The sequence below is a fragment of the Athene noctua genome, unplaced genomic scaffold (assembly GCF_965140245.1).
Source record: "Athene noctua unplaced genomic scaffold, bAthNoc1.hap1.1 HAP1_HAP1_scaffold_258, whole genome shotgun sequence".
Classification (NCBI taxonomy): Eukaryota; Metazoa; Chordata; class Aves; order Strigiformes; family Strigidae; genus Athene; species Athene noctua.
The window spans coordinates 115,839-122,103 of record NW_027437723.1 but is presented as its reverse complement, the minus strand read 5'-3'; positions in this window follow the sequence as shown (position 1 = coordinate 122,103).

Genomic DNA, 6,265 nt, shown 5'->3' with positions numbered 1-6,265 from the left:
CCAGCAGTCTGCTGTGGGACACAGGGAGTGACTCCCTGGGTAGCTGTGACGGATCTCTGGGGCGGTATGTAGTTGTCTGGAGGCACTGTGAAATGTCAGGAGCAATACACAGAAACCAGGGTTCAGCAAGGATTTTTACCTGTGTCTTTGAAATCGCAGAGCTTTTAAATCTGACCGCTTGGGTTAGAGAAGGCAGCAGGGACGCTTAGTTTTGGGGGTGGCTGCACTGGTACACATCAGTCCTCCAGTAACACAAACGTTTGCACTGTTACTCTCTTCGATTTGTGAAAATTTGTTGGAAATACTGATTTTAAAAAGCTTTGGGGTTTTTCTAAACTGTAAACGTTTTTGAGTTCCTTATGCCCCCTCAGGAAGGGAGACCAGTTCATCCCGGCAGAAGAGTGAAGCTGCTTTAACCCGAGTGTTGCATGGCTCTGGCAAGAACAGAGCGCAGGTGTGGGGATGTGTAGTGCTGGTGGAACAGAGCTCTGAGGGGGTTCCTACATCAGAAACATCTTTTACTGTTGCCGCTGTGGGATTAGTGTGGGAAAAATAGAAAGTAGAACTTGTGTGAACTGTTGGGACAGGGGATGGTGTGCTCTTTGTTTATGCCAAAGCTTTTCCAGTAAAGCAGAGTAAGCCCAGTGTCTGGGCTGCAGTTGTGCAGGAGACTCCTGTCAGCAGGGCGGTTGGGATTTGGTGAGGATGGTGACTGAGCTTTCCATGAAATGTGCTCATCATCCCCTGGGAGTGATATTGATGGCTCAGGGGCTGGAGGATTCTCTTCTAACCCGCTCAGAGGTTAAAATCACTGCGTGGTTGCCGCACTGGGACCCAACCTGGCATGTGAACAGTGAAAACTGTAATGCTGTACGAGTTCACCTGCAGGAAGAAAGTCTGAGAAAGGGCGAGAATGGCATTTCTGCTGATGTTACTGGTGAGAGACGGGTGTCTGCAGTAGGGAACTTGTTGTGGGTTACATGCTTGGAGGAGAAAGCGGGGTTTGATGTGACCGCTGCCATCCTGGCTCCCAAGTGAGCGAGTGAACCGGTGCTGTGAGTTACTCGGTGTCGCAGGCAGAGCTGGGTACCCGCCGTGGTGGCGGGTCCCGCTGGTACTGGTTATCAGGAGGGGGATGCCGCCTGCTGACACCGGTTGGTTTCTTCCTCAGGGAAGGTGAGGTGTGATGTAGAGGCGCAGCTTTCCAACATGTGTCTTCAGTTTCACCAGTAAAGGGATAAGTAGTCGTATTTCAGAATGTGTTTTGATTTTAGAGATGTGCATTTCTGAGGGGAAGGAGCATCCACATTCTCTAACTTCAGTCACAGAACTGGGATTCTTGTGTTAGAAGCCTATTTTTCCTCTATGGTCAGTGCAGACAGAGGCTTCTCTGTAAAGCAATTCAGAACATATATATTTGATTACTGCCCTGAATTGCTCCCTGATGGAGCCCACTCTTCTTCACAGAAGGAGCTAAGGGAAACTGGATTCATAATATACTCTTAAGCCAGATATGGTGGAACTCCTCTAACCAACTTAATTATATGTATTTGCATTATATGATGGAAAACCACCCAAAATCCAGTGTTATGACACTAAGTCTTTCCTTTTCACCTTAGAAAAACGTTTCCATAAACCACTGGTGACCGTCAGCAAGTCTTGCAATTACTATGTAATGGTGCTTTCAGGATTTCTCTGTGTAACGTTATTATTGACAGTAACAAGCTGCAGATGCCTTTGAACATCTCATTCCAGACGGGATCCTGAAATACACTGTTGTGGTACATGCTTGAAAATATTTATTATGACAAGGGGGCAAAAAGAACCTTGTCAGTTGTAATGAATATGTGATTGTGTCTTTTAAATGACTTGGGACTGTAATCTGCTGGATCGGATGATGAAACAGGCTGTGGGGTTGGGTTGCAGTGATGTTTTTGCAGAACACTTTGATGGAATCTGTTTTTTGTTTTTTTTTTTTTGACAAAGTTATAAAGATATTTTCATCTGTTATTTGGAAACCAATTATTTTAGGGTGAAAAAAAATTAATCTGCCTTCACTTATATTAATACATTAACCGTCCTTCCTGTCTTCAGATTTAAACCGCTAGTATTTTCTCGAGAACAGGTATATTGTGCAAATAATCCCATTTTGCCTTTGAAATACATTACTATGAGTATGTTTAAATGGAAAGGTTCATCCCACATCTGTGGAGTATTCTTTTTTGTTTCATTATTCGCAGAACTAGTCAGTCCAATAAGATTCAGTTGTACAGACGCTTCTGATGTTATGCCAGTCTGTGGAGACAGACCAGGGAGCGACAGTCCCCTGTGCTCACTCATCCGCAGACACTTGCATTTGCAAGTGTGAAATTCAAGCAGTTGTATGTGCAGCTCGTTGCCCTCAGTATAGATATATTTGCTCAGGAATCTTAAAAACGTGCTAGAGATACTTGGGAAATTTAGAAGAAAACCAGGGAAAAAAGTGCATTGCAGAATTACTTGGGTCTCACTGATTCTGTCTGGCAGCTCTAAAAGCAGAAAGCATGGGCTGGCAGGGAGGATGATAAGTGTGCAAGCTTTTTTGTTCTGCTTTTCTTTGGAAATAGTAGAGTTTTGAACAGTTTACATTTTTTTTTCAGTGAGGCTTTTTTTTAATAAGAGTCCTGCAATTTGTAAGACAGCGTAGTGTTTTCATTTCACTGTAGATTATCTGTCAGTAAGAATTTGGGATGCTCCGTTTACTGTTAGTATGTACCAGTACAGATATTGCTTACAGAAGAAGTTGATGAGTGGCATATTTAATTAAGTCTAATTGGGTGATCATACCCTAGAGGTGTGTGTTCAGTTTAGCCCTTGTTAGGGGTTGTTTACCGAGTGTTTGCTCTCTGGTGGAAGGTTTAAAACCTCTCTGAGGCCGTGTGAGCACGGTGTGTAAGGCTCTGCCCTGTGCTGCAGGGACAAGCCGGGAGATGCGGCCCCTTCCCACGAGCCCTTCTCTGTGCAGCACCGGCCGGGCCTTCGCAGAGCAGGGCCTGGGTTTGATGGAGCCTGAATTACCCTGGTGTGAATGTCTGTACCGAGGGCACCTGCCCGTCCCTGCAGCGGAGTGTCACATCACCGCTGCAAGCACAGCAGCCGGGGTGGAGATGGAGAGCGCTCGGAATGCAGTGGAGAGGGGTTTGTAATCCCCTTATTGGAATCTATTTCCGAGTTACTTTTCCCATATTCATTCAGTTTAGAGCTGTGTCTGTTAAGTTGCCTTTTCCCAAGTGCATTTTCGCAGCTTCTTGGCTTCTTAAGGTAAGAATGAGGGAAAGCCAGATGTCACGTCGTGACCTTGCAGCTTTCTGTTCAGCGCTCCCAGTCAGTCATAAAGATGTCTGCGCTGTATCGAATCCGTATTTAAAATGCAGCCTAAGCACAGGGCTGCGGGGCGAACTGGTGCAGAATGGGTAAGTCAGCTCCAGTTCTTGCTGTTCCGCTGCACTGTGCTTCGGCGCGGGGGGAGGAGAGACCTGGGCCCGGGTTTGCGGAGGAGAGAGACACTTGTGAACAGGATTGACCGTGCCAAAAGAAATGCTTCTGGGGATCTTCCCTGTTCCCGCAGCCCCAGCGGCGCCTGTGTGTGTGTGAAGAGAGGCTGGCTGGGGCTGTAGGATCCCGCACGCTGACCGAGAGCTGCCGCGCGGCCAGAGCCCGGCCAGCGCTGCCGTCAGCCGGCCGTGGGGCTGGGCTGTGGGGCTGGGGGATATCCAGTGGGTTAAAGTCTCATCAACAGCAGCTCGAGGCTGGCACCACCCGTCAGCTTTTCGGTGACCGGTATAAAATGGGCTGATGCTCCTGCTTTGTCTCTGTGGGTGGAGGTGAGCCTGTGGGGTTTGTCATCTCTGCTGGCATCTGCCCTCAGTACCTGCTGAACAGGGCACCTTGCCTCAGGGACTTTTTCATCAATATTAGGTGATGACTGCTGGGAGACCTGTGTTGTTACTTCACTTCAAACTCGTTGTCAACCGAATACCCTTGAATATTGGAGCATTTTTAAGAAAGAAAAGAATGTGGTAGAATTTTTGTAGCTTTTTTTTCTTCAAGCAATTGCAGTAGAATCCTAAAAGCATAGATCTGGAATAAAAAGAACCTAATTTTGTAAAACATGGCAAAAAAAGAAAGACAAAGCATTGAAGAAGTGGTCATAGGGCTCGGAACTGGCCTCGTTTTGGTTCTGTTGTTCTGACTTAGCGAAAATATTCTGAAAAGAAGTATTCAAAACAGTAAGTGGAAATATGCATCTACTGATTATCCTTAAAGGTTATGTAAAAGTGCAGGGAAATTTTATTACAGCTGTGCTCGTAGAACAGGAGGAGGAAGATGTATCCTCAGGATATTTCCCTCTACTTTCGGAGCGTTTTTGCCAGACTTCCAGCAGTAATGTGATAAAAGCCTCCAGACATTCTGTTTGCGAGCTCTGTCTTGTGTAATTCTCCTCCCATCCTCAGCGTGGGCCGAGGGCAGCTGGGGGAGTGGGGGGGGGGGGGGGGGGGGGGGGGAGCGGGGCAAAGTTTGGCAAGAGCATTTTTGTTTTGTTTTGTTTTGTTTTTTCCCCTGCAACTTTCTCTATCAAATGGCCCTCAAGAAAAATATCCTTCACTTGTTCACTTGTGCTTTAGACCCAGAGCCAGCACAGGATTCATCAAATGCATCTGTTATCTAAGTGCAGTGAACGGTGGGGAAGAAAGGAAGAAAACAGGGGAAAAAAATGGAGTTTATTTTTTGTGGGGTTTTGTTTGTTTTTATTTGGTTTGTTTCTGTTTTGGTGGTGGTGTGGATGTGGGGTGTTTTTAATAACTATTTCAGTTCTGTGATGTGATTTATTCTATGCCCAGGTAGCACCCGTGCCCCAGGAAAGGGTGAGGGGGGTGAGGCCCCTGGGTGGGAGAGGAGGCCAGAGCCCATCTGGGGGCAGGAGGGGTTGAAGTGTCTCCCGCTGTTGGCTGGGGGTTTGGCAGGCCTGACAGCAAACAAAAAGGAAAAGCAGTTGTGTTTTGTTTCTATCCTTAAGAAATACTTTAAAAGGGAAAAAAAAAATCAAGAAAACCGATGAATGTATTTCAGTGGTGAAAACACGGAACCGATTCACACCGCTGGATGCGGCCTGCAATCCCCTTCCTTTCCGTTTTGAGCATTACTGCGGTACACCGCTGGTGAGTGATGAGCTTTCTCCGTGGAAAGCAGCATGTCCGGGCAGCAGCGTGGCAGCCGCAGGAATTTCCAGCGGGTGCCCCAGCTGAGGAGGTGGATCCCTTAGGGTGGAGGCTGCAGCCCCTCCAGATGTTGCTGTGACCCCTCCGCGGCTGCAGACCGGGCTGCACTCTGTGCTGGGCTGCAGAGCCCTCCCTCAGCTGCCTCGGGGGCAGGACTGCGCGGAGGGCGGGGGGCTCCCCGGGAATTCCCTGTCCTGAGACATCAGGGCGGCTCTGACCCGTGCTGTTGTGTTCCAGGGCATCGCCAAGCACGGCAGGTTCTGCTGGGGGCTCCCTGCCAGGTAGAATTCCCGTTTCTTAGTTTGAAGGACGCTGTTTCAGCAGCCCCGTGCAGCTGTGTGAGGTGTCTGTACACAAGCCCTTGAGCTCGCTCACGGGGCTTTGCAGTTCATTTAGTGCTTTACTGAGCGCAGCTGCACTGTTCATTTCTGAATCTGGTGTGCAGGCTGGGTCTTTTTTGTCCATCAGCACATTGGAAAAGGGTTTTACTAACTGCAGTTCAGTAGTTCAGACCTGTTGTATGTTGAGATCACTCTAACTGCATTCTCAGAGTATGCATAGAGCTTGGTGGTGACGCTTAATGATTTTTTTCGTTGAAATTGCTGCCTCCCATCTCATCCGTGGAAATGCTTTCTGTCTGAAACACAGCTGCGTTAGGATTTGCTGTGATAAATGTGAATTGATAATGATAGTCATTGTCTCTTGTTTGAACCTAATTACAGATTCCAAATTAAAACTCATAAAGCATTTTTCTGGATGCATGAATGGTACAAGGTATGGGGCAGAATAGGTTTTGGAAAATATGTAAAAGGTCCCACAAATGGACAGGCATCATGTTTTTAGCACGGACTGATCCTTGCCTTAATAATCAAAGCGAACACTAAAGTGACTCCCCTGCTAATGGGTTGAAGCAATACACTTCACAACATGTACTTCCTGCTCACTGATGTGTGAACAGTCTTTGTTTCCAGCTTTTGTGAATAGATCTAGGAAGGAGGTGACTGATG